Source organism: Pristiophorus japonicus, unplaced genomic scaffold (genome assembly GCF_044704955.1).
Source record: "Pristiophorus japonicus isolate sPriJap1 unplaced genomic scaffold, sPriJap1.hap1 HAP1_SCAFFOLD_252, whole genome shotgun sequence".
In the NCBI taxonomy this organism is placed as follows: Eukaryota; Metazoa; Chordata; class Chondrichthyes; family Pristiophoridae; genus Pristiophorus; species Pristiophorus japonicus.
This window is the reverse complement of record NW_027252252.1, coordinates 876,664-901,783: the sequence shown is the minus strand read 5'-3', so window position 1 is coordinate 901,783 and position 25,120 is coordinate 876,664. Positions and strand designations below refer to the sequence as shown.

Sequence of the window (25,120 nt, the reverse complement as noted above, 5' to 3'; positions counted from 1 at the left end):
GATCCCTTGATTCCCCGAGACCCCAAAAATCTATCCAACGCAGCCTTGAATATATTCAGAGAATCAGCATCCACACGCCTGTGGGGCAGAGAATTCCAAAGATTCATAACTCTCTGAGTGAAGAAATTCCTCCTCATCTCTGTCATAAATGGCCGACCCCTTAACCTGAGACAGTGCCCCCTGGTTCTCGACACTCCAGCCCAGGGGAAACAACATCTCAGCATCTACCCTGTCAATCCACTTCAGAATATTGTCCACTTAAATGAGATCAGATCTCTTTCTTCTAAAGTCAGCTGGTGAGAAACCCGGCTAGCTCAGTTGGTAGAGCATGCGACTTTTAATCTCAGGGTTGTGGGTTTGAGCCCCACGTTGGGGAATTACTTTATGTGGCTTTCACGGAAAAACATAATTAATTAACCCATGATCTTCTTTTGCACGATGAAAAAAATGCGAACTGAGAGTTGATAATTTCATCAAATAATGAAAGCAGCGCCTTAGACCGCTCGGCCATCCTGACTGTTGGATGATTCAGTTACAAGTTATTACTCTGGAAAGTTTCAGACTGGGCGCTTGTTCAGGGCTGTTGGAAGGCCCAGTGACCGGGATATCCTCTCCCCCGGGTTTTTCCTGAGCCTGTGCTTGGTGTACGGGGAACTTTGGCCCGGGTCCGAGGTAGCTTGAATCCAGGGATGGACAATAACCCTCTGAGCTCTGGAACTGGGGAAGAGCGAATAATTAATGATTTGTTTGCGGGTTTAGATCTGCTGGTATAAACCGATCTTGTTGTTTCACAGAATGAATGAAATGCTAACAGGGACAGTTGAAATTTCAATAACTGAACTTTAATAATTCATGAAACTTTAATCCTTGATGAAGTTAGATCCACAATCTGATTTTTTACACAATCTGTATTTGAGGAGTGATTTTAAATGTTCATTGTTCATGCCACAATGTAGCCAAAACAGCTTTTATTCAATTTTATTGCACACAAATTTTTGTTTGAGAAATAATGTTTCTACCCAGGCTTGAACCGGGAACTTTTCACGTGTGAGGGAAATGTGATAACCTCAACCTGACAGAAATTGCTGCTTAGCTCAGTGCCCAGAGAGAAGTGTTCAGCATCAAGCTGAAATGCTCAAACCCTCTCTCTGCATAAAGTTCCTTTCACAAACATTTCTCGGACCAGAACTGCACCAAACAACAATGTTCTCCTTTCAAACTCATTAAACTCCCCAATTTCCACGTCTGCAATTTTAAGGACAAGGACTGAAAGCGCTTTGCGATCAGAAAATTGCAGGAAACCCCTGTGGTTAATGACAGGGCTTTTGATGGTTGATTTCTGTACACACCTTGTGTTATGTATTTAACCCTTGACAACCTGTATCACACCACCACCAGAGGGCCTACCTGTTGGAGTCCCAAGGGATTTCAGCATCAATTGGCGACGAGACAATGAGCAACCACGCAAAAATGCAAGGAACAGTTGGTATCCTGGAGAAATTATCAGAAGTGGACGATTGCGAAGCCTTCGTGGAGCGACTCGACCAATACTTCGTGGCCAGTGAGCTGGAAGGGGACGAGAACGCTGCCAAATGAAGGGCGATCCTCCTTACCGTCTGTGGGGCAATAGCCTATGGCCTCATGAAGAATCTTCTTGCTCTGGTGACACCAACAACTAAATCCTATGAAGAATTGTGTACGCTGGTCCGGGAGTACCTAAATCCTAAAGAAAGCGTTCTAATGGCGAGAAATCGGTTCTACACGTGCCAACGGTCGGAGGGCCAGGAAGTGGCAAACAATGTCGTCGAATTAAGGCGCCTCGCAGGACATTGCAAATTTGAGGGATTCCGAGAACAAATGCTGAAAGACTTTTTTGTGCTTGGCATTGGCCTTGAGGTAATCCTTCGCAAACTGTTGACTGTTGAAACTCAGAATGTGAGCAAAGTTATAACGATAGCCCAGGCAATTTCCACCAGTTTCTTTAAACCCAAAAACATAATTTATTTCGAATGGACTGGATGGAGGAACATGATTCATGTAAATTTTTAAAAATCATTTTACATGAACTGAATGTTCATAAAAGTATTGGAGGAGGAACTCACTGGACAACAGCACAGCTGGCGATGTTTGCAGAATATATTCGTGCAGCAAAAACGCACAATGACAACCTGGAACTGTGCGGCACCGAATCCTCGGGGAAAAAATATTGAAAGGTTTCGTCTCTGGGTGGGCTCGAACCACCAACATTTGGGTTAATAGCCAAAAGCACTAACCCATTGCCCCACAGAGACGTTTATTGCAATACATCCCAAACCAGGGTGTCAGTCAGTTAAAGATTCAGATTGCTCTGACCGGGATGGAACTTGTCCAATCTCAGTTGTACTTTTCCCAAATAAATGGAGGGACATTTATTGTGGATGTGTGGAAGCAGTCTGGTCCCGCGCACACTGCAGACACTTCCATGTCACCACCAACCAGCTCTCCCACAACCGGTGTGATCTACCTTCCAGCCTTCCGGTGCCTTGTCTGTGAAGAAGTATTCTGATTGTCCCTTAGCCGGTATTTGGTTTTAATTCCTTTTCAGCTCCTGATTGCGGATATTTCTGTGATTAAACCCGAACAAAGTGCTTACAGAGACAGTTGGATTCACCGTTCCTTTGCTTGGTGAAATTTCAAAGATTGAAAGTGATGCACATCAACCCCAAACCTCGTCACCTACTCACTAACCGCTACACGCTGCTCCCGTGAGATGGAAGTCCAGTTGCTGTTTCAAGCTTGAATGCAGGTACAAGCAGAACTCATTCAAAGAAAGTCCAAGTCCCTGAGGCACCTGATTATTTGCACCGAACTCCTTCACAAAGTGTTGAGATTCGTGTGGGGTCATTTGGGCACATCTTTCCCCACACTACAACACTTCAAACATAACTCAGCGTCAGTAAAATGCTTTGGGGCATCATGAGTTCCTGAGTGCAGAAATGCAAGTCCTTCTTTGCAAAATTTCAATGCAATTTCAAAATTCACGGCAAAATAATGGGCTCGTCCAGGATAAGTACCCGGGACTTCTCGCTAACTTGAATTAACAAGCCCTCAGGAAGAATCGTACCCCTAGACCCATGAGCCGACTGTTTGACAAATGTGGAGATGAGGTGTAACCATTATAAAAGCATTTTTTTGCTTGTGGCTATTCTTGATTAGAGGAGCACATGAGTCCGAATCAATGACTTTGCTTTTTCGACCTGTCTTCTGAAGTGCTGCACGGTCCCACTCCAACAGTCAGTGTGTCCAGGCTGTGGGTGGCCACCCCGAGCGCAGCAGAGGAGTTTCTGCATTAGTTCTGGGTGGGGACCGTATGAACAAAGGGATCTTGGAGATCCTTGAAAGTTGCAGGCCAGGTGGATAAGATGGTTAAGAAGGCAAATGGAATGCTTGCCTTTATTGGCCGAGGCACAGAATATAAGAACAGGGAGATTATGCCTTAATTGTACAATACTCTGGTTAGGCCACAGGTGGAGTACTGCCTGCAGTTCTGGTCGTCATATTATAGGAAGGACCTGATTACACTAGAGAGGGTGCAGAGGCGATTTACAAGTTTCTGCACTTGTTTACCTGAATATTCAGGTATATTCAGGAGATACAAACTGTAATCGAAGGAAGAAAGCTCTGTTTGAATCATACTATGGGAACTCTAAAGGCGATTCAAACACGAAACCCATTCCTAACCCCACCACAACATAAACACAGATATATACACATTATCACACACAGATTCACACGCACACTGACCCAGGTACGCCAACACGCACACACACACTTGTACACACGTATATACACACATTTACACATACAAAGATACACGCACAACACATACACTCACATATATGCACACACATATATATACGTGCACAGGGACACAAACACAGATACACACAGTGACAGTGACACAAAGAAACACACTCAGACACACACACAAACACACACACACACGCACACACTCACACACATACATTCACACACACACACTTCCTTTTGACACATTTAGCGGTAGACATGTAAAGGATATAATAATATTTTTATCATCCTTTTATTATCGGATGTGTCTTTGCAATTGACTCTTCAATTCATCTTAATTAACCTCCTCTTTCCCAAATCAGCACTCTCGTGTCATCTCACATTGAATACAGACAGTTTAATTCTTCCCTGCGAGCCGCAAAGATGAGGGCAGATTCATTCAGGTTTCTGCCTTCCTCACGAAGTTTAACAACGAATTACTTTCAATTCACATCTAAGTAATAGCAACAAAGGAAACATAATTGAACATTGTGGCAAACCCTCACCAAGTGGGTGCACATTGAGGGCGGCGATTTCACTGGTACACGATCTGAACAGTTCAGGGAACTGATTCCAGTGAAGCACTTTGTGGACAGGAGACAAGAAGCAGCCTCCGCGCCTCAGACATCTTACCCTCTGAAAGGAAATTACAAATGTACCTTGTTTCCCTTTAAATCTACGCCCCACTGGTTGTTGACGCCCTTGTTAAGGGAAATAGGTTTGTTCTATCCACACTATGTAGGCCCCTCATATTTGTACACACCTCAATTAAATCTCCTCGCAGCCGACTCTGTTCCAAAGCAAACAACCCCAGCCCCTCCAATCGTTCCTCAAAGCTAATGGACTAGAAATCCCGGTCGTGGTCGTCCAGCGGGAAAACCACTGAAAAAGGGAAAAACGATGCGCACTGACCTGTTCCTGCTGCGCCTGCTCGAGATCCCGGTCCTGAGGCCTTCACTCGCTGCGCGTCGCAGCACGTGCAGGTTGGCACGTCCGTAAGCTGGAGCTGGAGTCACATGGCTCTGGGCAGCCAATCAAGGTACACTATTTTCTCATTCATAATAATGGGAATGCCGTAAGTAGGAGACCCCATTATTATCCCTGAGAAACAGCCTCCAAGTGAACGGCAGATATAAGAGTGTTATATCCTATATATATATATATAAATATAACCAATCTTTCACATGATCTCCCCTCCTGCAGTCCCTGCCTTCTGTCCCTCCATTCCCCGAGCGGAGGGAGTCTCAGCCCATGGCTGGCCCCTTGAACCGCCATTAAATTATACAGCAGGCCAGGAAGTTAACAAGGAACGCCGCTCAGAATTGCGATATTTCACAGCAAGGAACGAAATCACTCACTGTGTTATTTTAACTTTCCCCCAGTCCCAGCCTCTGATGCTGTATCCGAATACAACCTATTCCTGGCTCATCCTGTCTGAGGATCGCAACAGTATTAGAGAGAGAGTCGGGATAAATGGTTCATTCTCGGTTTGGCAATCAGTGTCATATGGATCTCATGGTCAATCTCATCAAACCAGTCCTGGTGTTTTCTGATTGAGTGACCAAGTGTCTCTGCGCAGGCACTGGTTATGGAGGCCTGGAGGGCAGACCAAACGCTGCGGGCATTCTGCATCTCGGGGTCATCAAGGCACGGCAGGACAGCTGTGAGGCGCTGACTGTACAGGGCTCCCTTAGCTGGGTCTTGAAGTGCCCCGGCATTGACTTTTCTGCAGCACTGTTTCTGCTGCCCGCTCCATTTTGGGGGTATGTTAATGGTGATGATGGATCGTATTAGGTGGTGGTCGTCCAGCAGTCGTCAGCTCCTGTTATGGCGCGTGTGATGCGCACATCCTTTCGATCCCTGGCTCGGACAATGACATAGTCGAGCAGGTGCCCGTGGTTGGAGCGACAGTGTTGCCACGATGCCTTGTATTTGTCCCTCAGGTGGAACAAGATGTTGGTGACGACAAGTTCATGTTCTAGACATTTTGTTAGGAGTAGGGTACCACTGGAGTTGGCTTTCCTGACCCCATCTCTGCCAATCACACCACCCCAGAGGTCTGTGTCCTTGCCAACCCTGGCGTTGAAGTCGGCGAGGAGGATCAGTTTGTCGTCGTGGGGACGCAGGTCAGGGATTTTTCAAGGTCGGGGTAAAAACCATCTTTGGCCTCATCTGTTGCGTCAAGTGTTGGGGCTTAAGCACTGATGGCTCTGGCACACTGGTTCCGGGATAGGGTGAGTCGAAGTGACATGAAGCATTCATTAGTCCTACAGGGGGAGTCTTTGAGGCGGTCGACCAGCTCGTTTTTGATGGTGAAGCCGACTCCATGGAGGCCGCGTTCTTCCTCTGGTTTCCCTTTCCAGAAGAAGGTGTAACCTCCACCTTGTTCCTTGAGCTGGCCTTCCCTGCCCGCCAGGTCTCTCTTAGGGCTGCGATGTCGATATCAAAGCATCTAAGTTTCCGGGCAATTATGGCGGTGCAGCGTTCCGGTCTGTCGCTGTTGGGGTTGTCCATGAGGGTCCTGACATTCCAGGTCCAGAACTTCATGTTAGAGGAGTGGAAGATGCCTGTGCGTGAGTTCTTTTAACGTGGGGTGATCGTTGAACACCTGCTATGACACGGGCTTAGCTTAGCGAGGTCTTGGTCCAGGGGCAAGGGGGTCCAGGACGCCTGCAGACCAGGCACTGCTATATGGGCCTAATTGCCTCTGATGAGGTGTTGGCCGCAGGCTCGGCGCCGAGTAGCACCATTGATGGGAGGTGGTCCAAGGCTTGGTTGGGGGTAGGCATTGGGGGGGGGGGGCAGCGGTGCACTGGGGTTCAGAATGGGGGGCTAGGGGGGTCACAGCCATTGTACTCACCATGTGATGGAGGAGGAGAGAAACCAGGCCATTAGTGGGGAAGGAGAGGTCCAGGGGGAGGAGGTGGAGGACCGATAGCCAGGTCCAGCCATCCAGTCACCACAGGAGGTCCAACCGTGAAGTCTCGGTCATGTCGAATCATCCAGTCGCCGCAGGAGGTCCAGGCAGGAGGCCCAAGCCGCATAGAGTCACCGCAGGAGGTCCATCCGGGAGGCCCAAGTCGCACCGAGTCACCGCAAGAGGTCCATCCGGGAGGCCCAAGCCACATAGAGTCACCGCAGGAGGTCCAGGCACGGAGCCCAAGTCACACCGAGTCGCCGCAGGAGGTCCATCCGGGAGCCCCAAGCCGCATAGAGTCGCCGCAGGAGGTCCAGCGGGAGTCGCCGATGTGCAGTGTGGCGGAAGGCCTGAGGTAGGCCCGAACTTTGGGATTTGCGGGGTTGGGGTTAGGGTGGGGATTAAGCCTTTAAGACCCCCTATTGGGGTCTATTAGGACCAGGGCTGAGGCTTGGGAAGTTTAGACAGTGGGAGGGGGGAGGTTGAGGGCCGAGGAGCTGTTTAGCAGGGGAGCTCCCTTGAATCTTACACATCCATCTGGATCCCTGGCAGATAGGAGCCTCAGTTTAGCATCTCAGCCAAACGACGACTCACCTGTAGAAGAAAGAGATGTGATGTTATCGACACATATAAGATATGTCTATGTTCAAAACAAGGTGGATGTTTAGAGGATATTTCCACTAACAGGTGAAACTAAAACTAGGGGACATAGTCTCTAAATAAGGGGCCGCCCATTTAAAACTGAGATGAGGAGGAATTTCTTCTCTCAGAGGGTTGTAAATCTGTGGAATTCTCTGCCCCAGAGAGCTGTGGAAGCTGGGACATTGAATATATTTAAGACGGAGATAGACAGATATTTCAGCGATAAGGGAGAAAAGGGTTATGTGGAGCGGATAGGGAAGTGGAGCTGAGTCCATGATCAGATCAGCCATATTCTTATTGAATGATGGAACAGGCTCGAGGGGCCGAATGGCCCACTCATGCTCCTACTTCTTATGTTCTTATGTTATTATAGATCTCCAAGCGGTCCCGCTGGGCAACATTTCGATGTTGGTTAAACGACTGGCTGAGAAACTTCAAACAGTCAGGGTAACCACAACTGCCTTAACCTGTTCAGAGTTACTGCAGGTAGTTTGAGGAGGTCTCAAGCCCATAAGCTTTCTGTCTCAATGTTGGGGAGTGAAGGGTTGTGAAGTAGCTGCAACCATCTTTAGAGCTCTAAGTCACGGTGATTGTTACCTGTACACGGTTCTGGTCGGCAACACATCGGTGTCACCAAATTGCCTGGCCAAGTAACTTAATGTGTGAACGGTGGCGATAATGCTTCGTGAAGGAGGGGATAACAAATCTCAGAAAAATGGTTAATTTTGCATGTTGAAATTGTGATGGGGTCCAGACAAATGCCCTACGGTAGACTCGCTGCTATAAGAAGGACCAAACCAGACTCTGCCAAACAAGATCGTTGCTCGGCGAGAATGAAGAAGATTTGAACGAAATCAAAATTGGTGAATCAACTCTGGTTACCCTGATAGGAAGTCACTGCCATTCCAATGGATCAGGGGTCACAAGAAGATTCTCCAAGTTGAGGATGTCAAACAGAACACTGATGAGGAGCACCTCTCTAAAGAGTCAAAGAGACTGCGCTGTCCAAAGTCTGTCCCAGTGTTCACTACCATAGACCCAGGATGTAGGTTTGGGACCAGGTCGGGTTCCCCAGAGGGGTGTGAGGGTAAATAGATTTTATTGTTGTACCTTGTTGGTTATTGTTTGTTATCACAGATGTATTGTTTGTTATAATAACACGTGACTGTTATAATAAAGCTTCGTATGCATGAGATGATGTTTAACGTGTGATTAACCTTAACCTCGCTTTCGCTTCTACCTTGGTGGTAACTTCTATGCTTGGTGAGACCTGTGCTGCTCATGAAAACCTACCCGGTCCTCCCTAACCCCCGAGTACCCACAACCCTCCTGACCCACAACCCTCCTGGGCCTGTGATGATTTGCTGGACTTTGCACCGTGGCCAAGCCATGTAATGAGTCAAAAAATGTCCTCTGTTAATGGGAATGGTCCTAGCGTGTACCCAAATAGTCACTAATAAATCTATGAGGGAATTCAGGAGAAAAGTGCCTTGACCCAGAGAGTGCTGAGAATGTGGAACTCCCAATGACAAGCAGTAGTTGAGTCGAATAGCACAGTATGTTTAAGGGAAGCAGGATAAACACATGAGGCCAGAAGCAGTAGAATGATATGTTGATGGAGTTAGGTGAAGCAGTGGGAAGAAAGCTCGGAGAGAGTGTGGTCCTGTTGGGCCTGTTTCTGAGCCAAGTAATAATGTGCACAATGTAAGTTTAAAGGGCCAAGGTGGTTAGATTGAGTTTAATACAGATCAGCCATGATGTCATTGAACGGTGGAACAGACGTGATGGGCGAACTGGACTCCACCTGTTCCCATGTTGCAGTGTGTGTGTGATGCTGAGTCGCACCAATGCTGACCGAGCTGACCGGGTCCTGAAGGAAATAGCTGAAAAAATGGCCTGCGGCATGTGGTGAGAGAACCAACTCAAACGGAAAACCTTCTTGACTTTGTTTTCACCAATCTAGCTGTTGCAGATGCATCTGTCCCTGACACCATTGCGAGCTGTGATCACCATATAGTTCTTGTGGAGACAAAGGACCGTCTTCACACAGAGGGCAACCTCCATCATGTTGTGTGGCACTACCACCGTGCTAAATGGGATAGATTCAGAACAGATCCAGCAGCTCAAAACTGGGCATCCATGAGACGGCTGTGGGCCATCAGCAGCAGAATTGTATTCCACCACAATCTGTAACCTCATGGCCCGGCATATCCCTTACTCTACCATTACCATCCAGCCAGGGGCCAACCCTGGTTCAATGAGGAGTGTAGAGGAGCATGCCAGAAACAGCACCAAGTGTACCTAAAGATAAGGTGCCAACCTGGGGAAGCTGCAACACAGGACTACATGCATGCTAAACAGTGGAAGCAGCATGCGATAGACAGAGCTAAGCGATCTCACAATCAACGGATCAGATTCATGCTCTGCAACCCTGCCACATCCATTGTGAATGGTGGTGGACCATTAAGCAACTAACGGAAGGAGGAGGCTCCATGAATATTCCCACCCTCAATGATAGCGGACCCCAGCACGCAAGTGCAAAAGACAAGGCTGGAGCGTTTGCAACCATCTTCAGCCAGAAGTGCCGAAGTGGATGATGCACATTGACCTGCTCCTGAGGTCCCCACCATCACAGCTACAACATTGGCATCTGTCCGATAATGTGGAAAACTACCCAGGTATGTCCTGTACACAAAAAGCAGGACAAGTCCACTCCGGCCAATTACCGCCCCTTCAGTCTCCTCTCAATCATCAGCAAAGTACGAATAAAAACAGAAAATGCCGGAAATCTCAGCAGGTCAGGCAGCAGATGGGGAGAGGAAGCAGAGTTGATGTTTCCGGTCAAAAACTGGAGAGTGTTTGAAAAGATCAGATTCTTAACAAGCATCGAAAGGGGGAGGGGAAGAAAGATGAAAAGGGAAGGTCTGTGATCGGGTGGAAGACAGGAGAGATTAGAGAGACAAAAGGGACGATGGCCCAAATTCAAATGATAATACCATGAGTTAGAAAACCATTAATCGAGTTAGGGTGTGAATGGTGGGATTATGTACGAATGCCATTAGAGTCACGGAGAAAAAAAATAAAGAAAGAACCAGATGCTGAGGGGGGCTCGGGGCGGGAATGGGAGCCAAAGATTGGCAGCGGTTACGCGCTGAAATTTTTGGACTTGATGCTGAGTCCAGAAGGTTGTAAAATGTTTAAACGAAAGATGAGATTCTGTTCCTAGAGCTTGCATTGAGCTTCATTGGAACAGTGTAGGAGACATTGAATACTACATTGAAAGAAGTACAAGGAAATCGCTGTTTCACCTGGAAGGAGTATTTGGGGCCCTGGATAAAGGGAAGGCAGGAGGTAGAACGACAGGTGTTGCATCTCCTATACTTGGACGGGAAGGTGCCGTGGGAAGGGAACGGGATGCTGGAGATTACTGCAGAATGACCAGGGTATCACGGAGGGAGTGGTCCCTTTGGAATGCTGAGAGGGGAGGGGAGATGTGATTGGTGGTGGGATTACGCTGGAGGTCGCAGAAACGGCGGAGGATGATCCTTTGAATGTGGAGGCTGGTGGGTTGAAAGATGAGGACAAGGGGAACGCTGTCATGCTTCTGAGATGGAGGGGAAGGGGTGAGAGTAGAGGTGCGGGCAATACAACAGACACGGTCGAGGGCCATGTTAACCATGCTGGAGGGGAAACCTCTGATGAAGAAAAAGGAAGACATGTCAGAGGCACTAATATAGAAACATCGAAAATAGGTGCAGGAGTAGGCCATTTGGCCCTTCGAGCCTGCACCACCATTCAATATGATCATGGCTGATCATGCAACTTCAGTAGCCCACTCCTGACTTCTCTCCATACCCCCTGATCCCTTTAGCCGGAAGGGACACATCTAACTCCCTTTTGAATATATCCAATGAACTGGACTCAACAACTTTCTGTGTTACAGATTTCCACAGGTTCACAATTCTCTGGGTGAAGAAGTTCCTCCACATCGCGGATCTAGATGGCTTACACCTTATCCTTCGACTGTGACCCCTGGTTCTGGACTTCCCCAACATCGGGAACATTCTTCCTGCATCTAACCTGTCCAATCCCATCAGAATTTTCGATGCTTTTATGGGATCCTCTCTCATTCTTCTAAATTCCAGTGAATATAAGCCTAGTCGATCCAGTATTTCTTCATATGTCAGTCCTGCCATCCCGGGAATCAGTCTGGTGAACCTTCACTGCACTCCCTCAATAGCAAGAATGTCCTTCCTCATGTGGAAGGTCGTGTCGTCAGAGCAGATGCAATGGAGACAGAGAAAGTGGGAGAAGGGAATGGAGTCCTTATGGGATGTGGAGTGCGAGGAAGTGCAGTCCAGACAACGAGGGGGAGTCAGTGGTCTTATAGCGGATACTGGTCGAAAGCCTATTCCCAGAGATGGAGGCGGAGAAGTCAAGGAAGGGAACGGAAGAGTCAGGAAGCCGAGCTTCCAGTCACCTGTCACTTTAATTCTCCACTCCACTCCCACTCTGACCTCTCCGTCCTCGGCCACCTCCACTGTTCCAACGAAGCTCAATGCAAGCTCGAGGAACAGAATCTCATCTTTCGTTCAGGCACTTTGCTGCCTTCTGGACTCAACATCGAGTTCAACAATTTCAGAAGGTAACCACTGCCAATCTTTAGCTCCCATCCCCCGCCGTCCCCCCAGCCCCGCGCCCCGCGTCCCCGCTCCGCCCACCGAGCCAGTTTCTTTCTTTTTCTCTCCTTGTCTCTAATGGCAGTTGGTCATTATCCCACCATTCACACCCTATCTTGGCCAATGTTTTTCTCACTCCTGGCATTACCATTTGAAGTTGGACCCATCATCCCCTGTTGTCTCTCTAATCTCTCCTGCCTTCCACCTGATCACAGACCTTCGCTTTTGTTTTCTCATCCCATCCTCCTTTCAGTGCTGGCTAAGAATTTGTTCTTTTTGAACACTCTCCAGTCCTGACGAAGGGTCATCGACCCGAAACTTTAACTCTGCTTCCTCTCCACAGACGCTGCCTGACCTGCTGAGTTTCCAGCATTTTCTGATTTTATTCCAGATTCCAGCATCCACAGTACTTTGCTTTTGTATCAGCAAAGTGATGGATGGTGTCGTCGACAGTGCTATCGAGTGACACTTACTCACCAATAACCTGCTCGCCGATGCCCAGTTTGAATTCCACCAGGACCTCTCGGCTTCAGACCTCATTACATCCTTGGTCCAAACATGGACGAATGTGCTGAACTCCAGAGGTGAGGTGAGAGTGACTGCCCATGACAACAAGGCAGCATTTGACGAGTGTTGCATCAAGGAGCCCTCGTAAAACTGAAGTTAATGGAAATCAGGGGAAAAATCTCCACTGGCTGAAGTCATACCTAACACAAAGGAAGATGGTTGTGGTGGTTGTAGGTCAATCATCCCAGTCCCCGGACATCGCTGCAGGAGTTCCTTCGGGCAGTGTGCAAGGCCCAACCATCATCAGCTATTTCATCAATGACCTTTCCTCCATCATAAGGTCAGAATGGGGATGTTAGCTGATGACTGCATAGTGCTCAGTTCCATTCGCAACTCTTCAGATAATGAAGCAGTCCGTGCCCACATGAGCAAGACCTGGACCACATTCAGACTTGGGCTGATAAGTGGTGAGTAACATTCACGCCACACAATGGCAGGCATTTACTATCTTTATTTTTATGAATATCGCTGCAGCCACATCGTGCACACAGGCCCGGCGAGGCCTTGCAAAAGCGAAAACCAGCTTTTCCAATCTGTTATGATTTCTCTTCACAGATCCTCTGTATCCCCGGGAGAAGGACATTTGCAATGGAGGGATTGGGCTATTTGCCCAACTCTTGCCCAGCTAATGTCCTTCAAACTTTTACGCCTGGTGAACGCAGGCACATGGCCTTCTCTTACCACTGTAAGAGTTTTAAAACTTATAAAAATTTCAATTAAATGCACATTTTTATTGCAAAATCTCTGCCCATTAATGCAAGTTTATATTTAACACTATTAAAACATTAAAAAATTATCAAAGCATATATATTTTTTCTAAAACATTCAGTTACATTTAATTTGAATTAACTAAAAATATGTGAGGTGTTTTATTTATTATGTTGTGTCTGGGTGATTTCGGGGTTTTCTCATTGAGAGTAATGGGAACTTGAACATACAGAGATCCCATTATTATCAAGGAGAATACTACATAATGATTGGTGGTCCAGACCCACGTGACTCCAGCTTGGATTTACCTACCTCAAAGACAGGTGGCCACGTATAGCGCAGCGAATCGAGGCCTCCGAGCGCGTTCCTACATTCCTCCGAGCCAACAGGTAGATTCGGAGATTTTTTTCAGGTCGGAGGCGATCGGACGAAGGAAGCTTTCAACCTGAATTATAGGACCAATGAATGACTTCAAGACGACTTGGATAGGCTGGTGGATATGGGCAGACACATGGCAGATGGAATTCATCATAGTATTGATGGATTGCGGATCAACAATACAAGCTAAATTTGACCACTTTATCGGGGGTGCAAGAACAGAGTGACTTGGGCTGTTTGTGCGCTCGTCTTTGAAGATGGTGAGACAGGTTAAAATGCATTTGGGATTATCGAGGAATAGAGTACAAAAGAATGAAACTTATACTAAACATTTGTGAAGCTATGTTTCGATCCCAACTGGAGAATTGTGTCCAATTATGAGCACTGCACTTTAGGAAGGGTGCAAAGGCTTAGGAGAGGGTACAGAAGAGATTAGACAGAATGGTGCCAGGAATGAGTCATTACAGTTACGGGATAAGGCTGGAGAAGCTGGGGTTCTGATCCTCGCTGCAAGAAGGCTACGAGAAGATTTGATAAAGGAGTTTAAAATTAAATTATGATGTGTTTATATTAGTAAATAAAGAGAAACAGTTTCCATTGGATTAAGTGTCGATAACTAGAGGGCACGGATTTAAGGCATTTGGCAGAAGAACTAGAGGCGATATGAGCAAAACTATTTTCCGCATCACATTTTTATCATTTGGTATGCCTGACTGAGTGCTTGATACAGATTCAAGAGCAGCCTTCCAAAAGTTAGTAGAATATATACTTGAATGAGAAACAATGCCGGGATGGGGGAAAGAATGGGGTCTGAGGCTGAGCACATTGATCTTTGGAAGAGCCAGCGCAGACTTGATGGGACTCATGGCCTCCTTCCATTCTGTAATATTCTATCTCGCTATTTCCTGTGGTAAGATCCCACGAGATAGGCAAACGACAAATATTAGTGCAAGTAGAATCAGGGGACAACGATCTGAATGGATAGAAAATTCACGAAACATAATAACGCCGATAAAAGGGGATAATGGTATTTAATCAGTTTGGGGAAGCTAGAAAGCTGTGTTGTGCGAGGATCATTGCCGGGAATGTACAGTAATGATTTTAACTTCATAATATATAACCCAATATCAGCATTTACAGTTGGTACACAGCCGGGGTTATAGGTAACACCGAGGGAGAATACACCACAATACAAGAACACATCAGGAAACATGCCGAATGGGCAGGAAAGTGGCAAATGAACTTTAAGATAGGCAGGATAAATCTACATTTGGAAAGGCAAGGATTAATTACTGACAGTCAGCACGGATTTGTGAAGGGAAGATCGTGTTTGTCTCACCTGACTAAATTTTTTGAGGAGGTAACCAAGAGGGTCGATGAGGGTAGTACATTTGATGTAGTATATATGGACTATAGCTAGGCTTTTGATAAGGTCCCACATGGTAGGCTATTCATGAAGGTTAAAGCCCATGGGATACAACGCAAAGAGGCCAGTTAGATCAAATTTGGCTTGGAGATAGGAAGCAAAGGGTAATAGTTGATGGATGTTTTTGTGAATGGAAGGATGTTTCCAGTGGGATTCCGTAGGGCTCAGTACTGGGTCCCTTGCTTTTTGTGGAACATATCTATGATTTAGATTCGAATATAGGGATTATGATTAAGAAGTTTTCAGACGACACTAACCTTGGCTGTGTGGTTGATAATGAAGAGGAATGTCATAGGCTGCAGGAGCATATCAATCTACTGATCATGTGGGCAGAGCAGTGGTAAATGGAATTTAATTCAGAGAAGTTTGAGGTAATGCACTTTGTGAGGGCTAATAAGGAAAGGGTATGCACATTAAGCGGTAGGGATCTTGGATCACTTGTCCACAGATCACTGAATGTAGCAGGCCAGGTGGATAAGTTGGTTTAGAAGACAAACGGAATGCTTGCCTTTATTGGCCGAGGCATAGAATACAAGAGCAGGGTGGTTATGCTTCAATTGTATAATAATCAGTTTTGGCCACAGCTGGAGAACTGCTTGCAGTTCTGGTCACGTTATTATAGGAAGGCCTTAATTGCACTAGAGAGGGTGCAGTGGAGATTTACTAAGATGCTGCCTGGAATGGAGAATCTTAGCTATGAGGACATATTGGATAGGCTGGGTTTGTTCTCATTGGAACAGATGAGCTTGAGAGGAGACCTCATTGAGGTGTAGAAAATATTGAGAGGCCTGGATAGCAAGGGTCTATTTCCATTGGTGGAGGGGTCTATTATGAGGGGGTATAGATTTAAGCTGTTTGGTGGAAGGTTCAGAGGGGATTTGAGGTGGGGAGGGGTGGGGCTTCTACATGCAGAGGGTTGTGGGAATCTGGAACTCAATGCCTGGAAGAGTGGTGGATGCAGAAAAACTCACCACATTTAAAAGGTGCTTGGATGGGCACTTAAAGTGCCGTGACCTGCAGGGTTACGGACCTAGAGCTGGTTATTGGGATTAGACTGGATGACCTTATGTTGGATGGCGCAGATATAATGGTAAATACTGCAGGGAATTGAATACGGCCAGGATGATCTGCTGGACTAGTTTCGATTGCCTGGATGGGTCAGAGAGGAATTTGGTCAGAATTTCTTTTCCCCAATTGTCCTGGGTTTTTATCTGGTTTTGCCTCTCCCAGGAAAACACATGGCTCCGGTTGGGGTGGTGTGTCGAGTGTTTCACTATAAGAGGTGTTGCAGTAGTGTGGGTGGACTGGTTGGGCTGGATGCTCTTTGCCTTTCCGTCATTGTTCACAGGTTTATATGTAATCTTCAGGGCTGCTGACCGAGGGCCGTGCGGCTCTTTGTCGGCCGGCGCGGACACGATGGGCCGAAATGGCTTCCTTCTGCGCTGTAAATTTTATGTTTCGATGTTTCTATAAATGTGAGGCGATGCAATTTGTCAGGACTAATAGAAACAACGCCCATTCTTTAGAAATGAAGAAAGTGAAGGTGCAGAGCAACGGAATCAAAGGCCACAATTTAACTAATCATTAAAAGCAGCCTCACAGGTTAGGAAATCAATTAAAATGTTCACAACGCCCTGGGATTTATTTCCGTGAGTATAGATTTAAATTTAGTGAAGCTATCTTCAAATTATATCCGACCTTGCACCGCCCACACTTAGAATACTCTGCATCGTTCTGATCCCCAACCTATAAAAGACAGAAAAGCACTTGTAAAAGAACAAATAAGGATTGATCCCGAACTGAGAGATTGGAACATTCAGCAAAGATTCAACCCTGTCCCTTTTCCGTTAGAAATGAGGAGGCTTAGATGTGACCTGATAGAGGTCTCAAAAATTCTGAATGGATTCGACAGGGTGGATGCGGAGAGAAGATTTCCATGTGTGGGAGAATCCAATTCTAAGCACCATCAATACAAGAAGGTCACTCATAAATCCAGTGGGGAAATGAGGAGAAATGTCTGTAATCAGTGAGTGATTAGACATTGGTACTCGCGACCACAGGGATTAGGATGGATTCGTGTGGAAGTTTATAACATCAGCAGAGAATTCTGTGTGTTCGATGTCATTTTTTGTAATAAACAGGAGAGTGATCGGAAAGAAACTTGTGATATTTGGGTCGCTGTTCCCAAGAAATCATCCTTCGTAGGAATTTTATCAAAACATATGAGAGATGGATGCAATTCGTTCATTCCTTACATTACAGTGAGCAATTTAAGCCATTTAATATGGCAAGGTATAAAAACGTAGACTTTATAATTGAGTCTGTACATCCGTGGTGTTTTGTTCTGAGGTAGAAAGTAACTGATCTGAAACATGGTATTCTTACACCACTACAAGTGAGCATGACATGATTTCCAGTTGTGTTCCTCATTCTTTTATTTTTGGAGAACCTTCTTCACGGCCGGTTCCACCCGAGAGACAAGGTTCCCACCCCACCGTACACAATGGAAGGCACCGCACTGATGGGTCCGAGTGAACCCGGCCCCACAGGTGAATTAGTGCTGGTTAGTGCAACGGAGATAGTACTCAACTCAATAAGTGATTCAGTGCCAGTCAGTAAGATGGAGGAGGTAGTGGGATTGATAAGGCTCAACAGGAGAATCTGTGCTCTTCAGCATGATGGTATGTGGTGGGGTAGTGGGATTGCTACGACTAGGCTCAGTAAGTGAATCAGGGCTCGTGAGTAAAATGGAAGGGCTATGAGAGAGTAAGGCATAGGTGAACCAGTGCTGGTCAGTGCTAAGTGGGTGTACAGTGAAATGGGTGGTAATAGGGTCTAAAGTGGAATCAATTCAGGTTAATGAGATGGATGAGTCATAGAACGGGTAGTACTGCACTCAATAGTTGACTCAGTGCTGGTCAGTGTGATGGTGATAGTGAAATGGTTCGTACCAGATCAATCGCTGAGTCAGTGCTGGTCAGTGCGATGGTGATAGTGAAATGGATCGTACCAGATCAATAAGTCAGTCAGTGCTGGTCAGCGATATGGTGATAGTGAAATGTGTCGTACCAGATCAACAGGTGAGTCAGTGCGATGGTGATAGTGGTGAAATGGATCAATAGGTGAGTCAGTGCTTGTCGATATGATGGGGAGGGGGAGGAAAGGGGATGGGAGAGTTAACGGGTCGAAAGATGAATTAGTGCTGGTTACTGAGATGGAAGGCAAGTGGAAGGTGCAGTACTAGGCTCACTAGTTACGTCAGTGTCTGTCAGTAAGGTGGTGATTTAAGTAGAATGCATTTTACTCGAGTCCATCGGTGAACAATGCTGACTGGCAAAATGCAGGGGTAGATGGAACGGGTATTACTTGGCTCAATAGGTGATTTGCTGCCGCTCATTCAGACAAAGACAGGGTAAAGGAAATAGCGTTTATCGAGTCACTGCTCGTCAGCATAGTGAAGGTATATCTGAGTGATGTGCACTTTACCCACAAATAATTCACCCTACTCAGTGAAGGGGTCAAACTGTGGTCATATCTTTGGTTAAATTACTGATTTACCACAGGCCAAAGTAGATAAAAAACGAGCAGAGACGGAAAGGCGAAGGTAGGTCGTTCAGGACAAGGAGCAGGTAAAGCCGGGTGTAATCAGTCAGAGGACGGAGAGTGTGGCCATTCAGGATACGGAGCAGGTTAAGCAGGGTGTAATCAGTCAGAGGATGGAGAGTGTGGCCGTTCAGGATAAGGAGCAGGTAAAGCAGAGTGTAATCAGTCATAGGAGGGAGAGTGTGGCCATTCAGGATAAGGAGCAGGTAAAGCAGGGTGTAATCAGTTAGAAGACGGAGAGTGTGGCCGTTCAGGATAAGGAGCAGGTAAAGCAGAGTGCAATCAGTCAGAGGACGGAGAGTGTGGCCGTTCAGGATAAGGAACAGGTAAAGCCGGATGTAATCAGTCAGAGGACGGAGAGAGTGGCAGGGTTCTGAATCTGCAGCTGCAAAATATCCCCAGCTATCTGGTTTTTGCCTCTCCCAGCAGATCACATGGCTCTGGTTGGGGTGGAGTGTGGAATGTTTCAGTATAAGGGGTGTCGCAGTTGTGTGGGTCAGACTGGTTGGGCTGGGTACTCATCATCTTTCCACCATTGTTCATTGTTCATAGGTTTATATGTAACCTTTAGGGCTGCTGACCGAGGGCCGTGCGGCACTTTGTCGGCCGGCGCGGACACGGTGGACCGAAATGGCCTCCTTCTATGTTTCTATGTCAGTAATTCACCAATGGTGAGTCACGCTTATGGTGCTGATGTCCGTCCAAATTTATAAAACCCTAACATTTCGCGGAGCAATTGTGATGTAGAAGTAGTTGAGGTTCTGTTCTTAAATCTCTCTCCATGTTCATTGAAAAGTAATATTAACTTTTTGTTTTAAATTGTAGAGCGATCACCAACACACAATCTCCATGAGTCTGTACTTAATTGTGACCAGCAATTGTTACAATATTGTCTACACCACAACACTGACTCATTTATTTCATCAGTTACTTATTTATTTATTCAATACTTTCATTTGTTTTTTCCTTCTTACTGCATAATATAAGCGGGGAGTGAAGGGTTATGGGGAGCGGGCAGGGAAATGGAGCTGAGCCCATGATCAGATCAGTCATGATCTTATTGAATGGCGGAGCAGGCTCGAGGGGCCACATAATCTATTCCTGCTCCGATTCTTATGTTCTTATTCTCTTGTACACATTCTGGCTGGTGTCATCAATCGGAATTGATGTTTCCGGTGGCCGATTTATTTTATTAAACAGGGAACACAGAGCAAATGATAAGCCTATGTTTTCTAAATTCTTAAAACAATCACAACATATGGCGGATGCTAGAAGTCTGAAATAAAGGAAACATAATGGTGGAACAGTCAGCAGGTCAGGGAGCATCTGTTGACCTTGCACAGCAGGATACAGGAAATACAATGTTATTTCAGTTCATAAGATTCCTTTGTTTCGTGGTATTCCTTACATTCTTTATCAGATGTGCCTCTCTAAAAGGGGGCACCTTATTAGAGTTGTTCTTTGATGGCACTGAGATAACCCAATCTCTCCTTGGAGCTTGATTAAGAAAATATGCCTATGAAAATTCTTGTTAGGGTGTGAGATTGGTCTTTAGGGCTTTGGCTGATTGGAATTTCTGCATTTCTTGTTAAGAGTCTTATTGTCAAAGTTGTTGATGTCATCTGTTTGTTCACTGGTTGTAATTAAGCCCAGGCAGCAGGAGACACGGTTTACTGACCTAATGAATTTTCTCTGCTATAAATAAGTGAAAACCTCCGAATGTCTTAATCGTAGAACTGCTCCCAGCATCAACATCAACCTTCGAACAATCGATTCTTACCAAAAGGAAAATAATGTCTCTTGGTTAGCTGATCAAACTCAAGATTCTCTGGGCGCTTAATGATGTACAAAAAATTTACTACCCCATCGTGGCTGCTGTCGTGTCCCACGTAAGTAACTACCTGGGGCTGGTATTTTAGGAACTGGGGTTGAACAGTGTGATGTGAATTCCCATTCGCTGGTACCAGCTCAATGATTAGTGTGTCTTTAATGGTCATTAATAGCTCCATATCAGGTAATATTATTAAATTCCCAGTATTGATTCACAGCACAAAACAAGCCATGTTGTTCGATCATTCTCTTCATTAAAAGTGTGCATTTTGCTGTCAATGCTGAGTCTGAGTGTCAGATGAGAAAATATTTTGTGACCTCACAAGATCGTTAATTGCTGCAGAATATAGCAAATTATTTAATTGTATAAATCACTCTTAAAAAATAAATGAAAATGAGTAATGATCCAATCTAGTTCAGCTGACTCACGTTCTATTATTTTCGGTGGAACATTAATGTCACTGGTTCATAATCGGGGTGTTAGAATTCTTAGTTTGAGTTACTTTTTATTATTATTTCACTGAACTAATTGCTTTATGGCGAATAATTAATTTTAATGTGATGGTGAATATCCAATTGCCGAGCTGGGAGTGTAGCATGTCTGTAACTTGAGTTAACCAATTGTTGACCATTCGGAATCCAGATTGAATTTCTCTTATGGGAGGAAAAATTGAGTGCATTTTCCCCTCACGTTCATGCCCACGTTGGCGCTAACAGTCAGTCTCATTGCAAGCGCTGGTTGTGAAGGCTTGATTTCTACCGTTGTACAGAAGTCTCAAATGCCTTCACCAAGTGACCATAGTCCATCACAGATCAAAGAGTTGCTCTGGTTAGCCAACTGCCCCATTCAGAGCGCACCATCGATTCTCCCATTCCCATCACTGCCAGGCCTCTTGTTTCACCTCCGCACATCGGGACATTAGGGAAAGTTGTATCCCTCCAAAAACAAAATCACACACGCTGTAATTCAAACCTGGAAACGTTCCAGCTTCTCCTTCTACCACTGGCACACATGTAAATCATTTAAAACTGCTTTTGGAATGCTGGCCTTTGTCGCAAGAGAGTGGGAATACAAAGGGATCGATGTAAGGTTGCAGCGCTATAGAGCTCTGCTGAGACCCCATCTGGATGCTGCATTCAGTTCTAGGCACCGCACCTTAGGAAAAAATTGATTGGTCTTCAACAGGGTGCAGCACATAGTCACGAGAATGGCACTGGCACTGAACGCTTTAATTGGAGGGAAGCTTTCAGTGATGAAGGTTGTATTTTGCTGAATATAAAAGATTAAGGGGTTATCTAATTGAGGAGTTTAAGATGATTAAAGTATTTGATAGGTTAGGTAGAGAGTAACCATTTCCTCTGGTGGAAGAGTCCAGGAAAAAGTGGACACAGCATTACATTTTCAGCGAGACCGTTCGGGGATCATTTCAGTAAGTATTTTTAAAACAACAGGTAGTGGAAGTAGAATGATAGACATATAGAATAGTAAAGTGCAGTTGGAGTCAATTCGGCCCATCCAGCCTGAGCCGGCCCTGATGAAGGTAGTTCTGCACCACCTCTCTTCGCCCATGTCCCTGTAACTTTTACTCCTTCAAGTATTGATCCAATTTCCTTTTACAAGCTACTATTGAATCTGTATCTTCCACCCTATTAGGCAGTGCATTCGAAATCCTAGCCACACGTTCCATATACAAGGTTTTCATCATGTCGCCTCTGGCTTTTTCACCAATCAACTTTAATCTGTGCCCTTTGGTTATCAAACCACCAGCCATTGGAAACAGTTACGTTTAATTAATTTACCTAAACTCTTCATGATTTTAACCACCTCGATCAAAGCCTTCTCTGTTCTAAGGAGATCAACCCCAGCATCTCCAGTCCATCCATGGAACAGCTATCCTCCATGTCTGGAACCATTCAAATAACCCTCTTCTGTAGCCTATTCAAAGCATTCACATTTTTCCTCACAGAAGGTGTCCAGACATGGACACTATATACTAGCTGTGGCCGAACTATTCTTGTAAATATGTTTTGTATAAAGTTTTTGTCGTTGTATTATATGCTTCTATTGATAAAACCCAGAGTTACATATATTTTATTAACCTGTTTTGTTACTTTCTTTTGCCACTTTCAATGATTTCTGGAAGAACAACCCCCAGACTCTCTGTTCTTTCACCCCCTTTTCAATTGTACCATTTATCTCGCATTGTCTCTTTTCATTCTACCAACCAAACTGTATCATTTCGCACGTTCCTGCACTGATTTCATCCGCCATATGTCTGCCGATCCCATCCACTTGTCTCTGTCCTATTGAAGTCGATTAATATCTTCCCAATTATTTACTACTCTTCGAAATTACGTGTAATGTGCACATTTCGAAATGTTGCCTGCTGCCCACATGTCCAACTCATTAATGTATATCAAAAACACAGTGGTCCGAGAACTGAACCTTGGGAACCCCCGCGGTATACCACACTCCAGTTCGAGAAACAGCCATTCACCATAACTCTCTGTTTTCTATCCCTTAACCAATTGTGTATCCATGCTAATACTGCCTCTTTTAGGCCATGGTTGTTAATTTTACTAACAAGTCATTTATGTGTTTTGAATGTCCACATCGACAACATCAACTGCACTGGCCTCAAAAAATCTGTTTTGTAATGTTATCTCAAAACTCAATCAGTACAGTCAAACACCTGACGCTACTTTCTTTATTATCCATGGTTCTAAACGCTTCTCAAAACTTCCCTGCTACTGACGTTGAACTGACGAGCCTGTAATTGCCAGGCTTGTCCTGCTCCCCTTTTTCGAACAAGGATACAGCATTTTCAATCCAACAGTCCTCTGCCACCACCCCTGTAGCTAAGGAGAATTGGAGACTGTCGCCAGTACCTGTGTAATTTATACACTTACTTTCCTCAGCAAACGAGGCTTCATCCCATCTACACCGGGTGAATTTTCCACTTTATGTACATTCAGACTTTCTCGTACGTCCAATTGATCTATTTAAAAAAATCTCATACAGTGTGCCGATAACCTTCTTGTTTACCATAGTTTTGGCAAAGTCATCTAACTTGGTATAAACCGGTGGAAATCTGGAATTATCTCCCACAAAAAGCTTCATTAGCCGATTCATTACTGCTTACTCTAATTACAAAGTTATATCCAGGATGCCCTGTCACTGGTAAAATAATTAGAATCCATCACTGGATGCAAAGGCACGCTGCGCTACTCATTTCTTGGCGAATTTCAAATGATTGCGAAGGGACTTTAGACAGATCGTCTGCAAGCTACTCTATTACTTCATTGGAAACGCATCAAACTTCTGTTATTACTCACTGTTTGTGAATAATGTCCCTATTTTCCTCTTGCTTACAGTTAATGTGGTGACGATTGTGATCCTGTCTCGGGGAAAGTGCGGTCTCTCCAAATGTGTCACTCACTACCTGGTGGCCATGGCAGCGGCGGATCTACTGGTCGTGATCATCGATCTGATACTGAGGCAGATTCCAATTGTTTATCGGGATCAATTTATTTTTCTGTTGCATGTTAGAATATGTAATATTATTGCTATCCTGCTTTATGCAGCCACAGATTGTTCAGTCTGGTTCACCGTCACTTTCACCTTCGATCGATTTGTGGCCATTTGTTGCCAGAAGCTGAAATTGAAATATTGCACGGAGCAAACAGCGACTGTGGTTCTCGGAACAGTGACAGTGCTGAGCTGTCTGAGGAACATTTTCTGGTATTTTCTGTATACAAGTGAATATTGGCTGTCCAACAGTCCATGGTTTTGCCGCGTGACAATTGGTGTATCTCGTTCACTAGTCTGGGCTATCGTTGAATTAATTCATTATATTTTAACACCTTTTATTCCATTTATTTTGATTCTACTGTTGAATGCTTTAACGGTCAGACACATTTTAGTGTCCAGCAGAGCCCGCAGTAGACTCCGGGGTCGGAGCAGTGGCGAGAGCCCCAGTGACCCAGAGATGGAGAACCGAAGGAAATCGATGATTGTACTGTTTGTTATCTCGGGGAATTTCATACTGTTATGGCTGGTGTTCATGGTCTGTTCTATATTGAGACGATTAGATTACTTGGGATACTCTGTTTCTCTGCCCACGTTTGTACCGGAAATTGGCTTCATGCTCCAGCTCCTGAGTTGCTGCACGAACACTTTTATTTACGCAGTGACCCAGAGGAAATTCAGAGAGGAGTTGAGGAATGGCGTGAAGTATCCCCTTGCAATGGTGGTAAAGTTAATTCGATGAGAACACCTCACGCTTTCTAGTACCATTATGTATATCAAAAGTGCAGAGGAGATCTAAAACAGGGAATCAAAGCAGCAAATCAAGTATATACGTTTAGATTAGCAGCTAACTGAAGAGGGAACCAAAAGTCTTATTTAAACATCGAAATAAGAAGCGTGCATTCAAATGGATGGTGTGAGCAATTATGCAGCAAAAGAGAATCTCCTTGTGAAAGGAGAAGGCCAGGATGAGGTGCTAAATGTGTACTTTGCATCAGTCATCACCAGAGAAG

At 45.4% G+C, this 25,120-nt stretch overlaps 1 non-coding gene and 1 pseudogene across 1 annotated transcript; both read left to right on the top strand.

Moving 5' to 3' along the window:
- The first annotated feature begins 303 nt into the window (after positions 1-303).
- Positions 304-376, top strand: trnak-uuu (transfer RNA lysine (anticodon UUU)). Its single transcript has one exon. It is a non-coding gene; the product is annotated as a tRNA-Lys (tRNA).
- Positions 377-20,541: 20,165 nt separating this feature from the next.
- On the top strand, positions 20,542-24,849 carry LOC139247032 (probable G-protein coupled receptor 139; annotated as a pseudogene).
- The last annotated feature ends 271 nt before the right edge of the window (positions 24,850-25,120 follow it).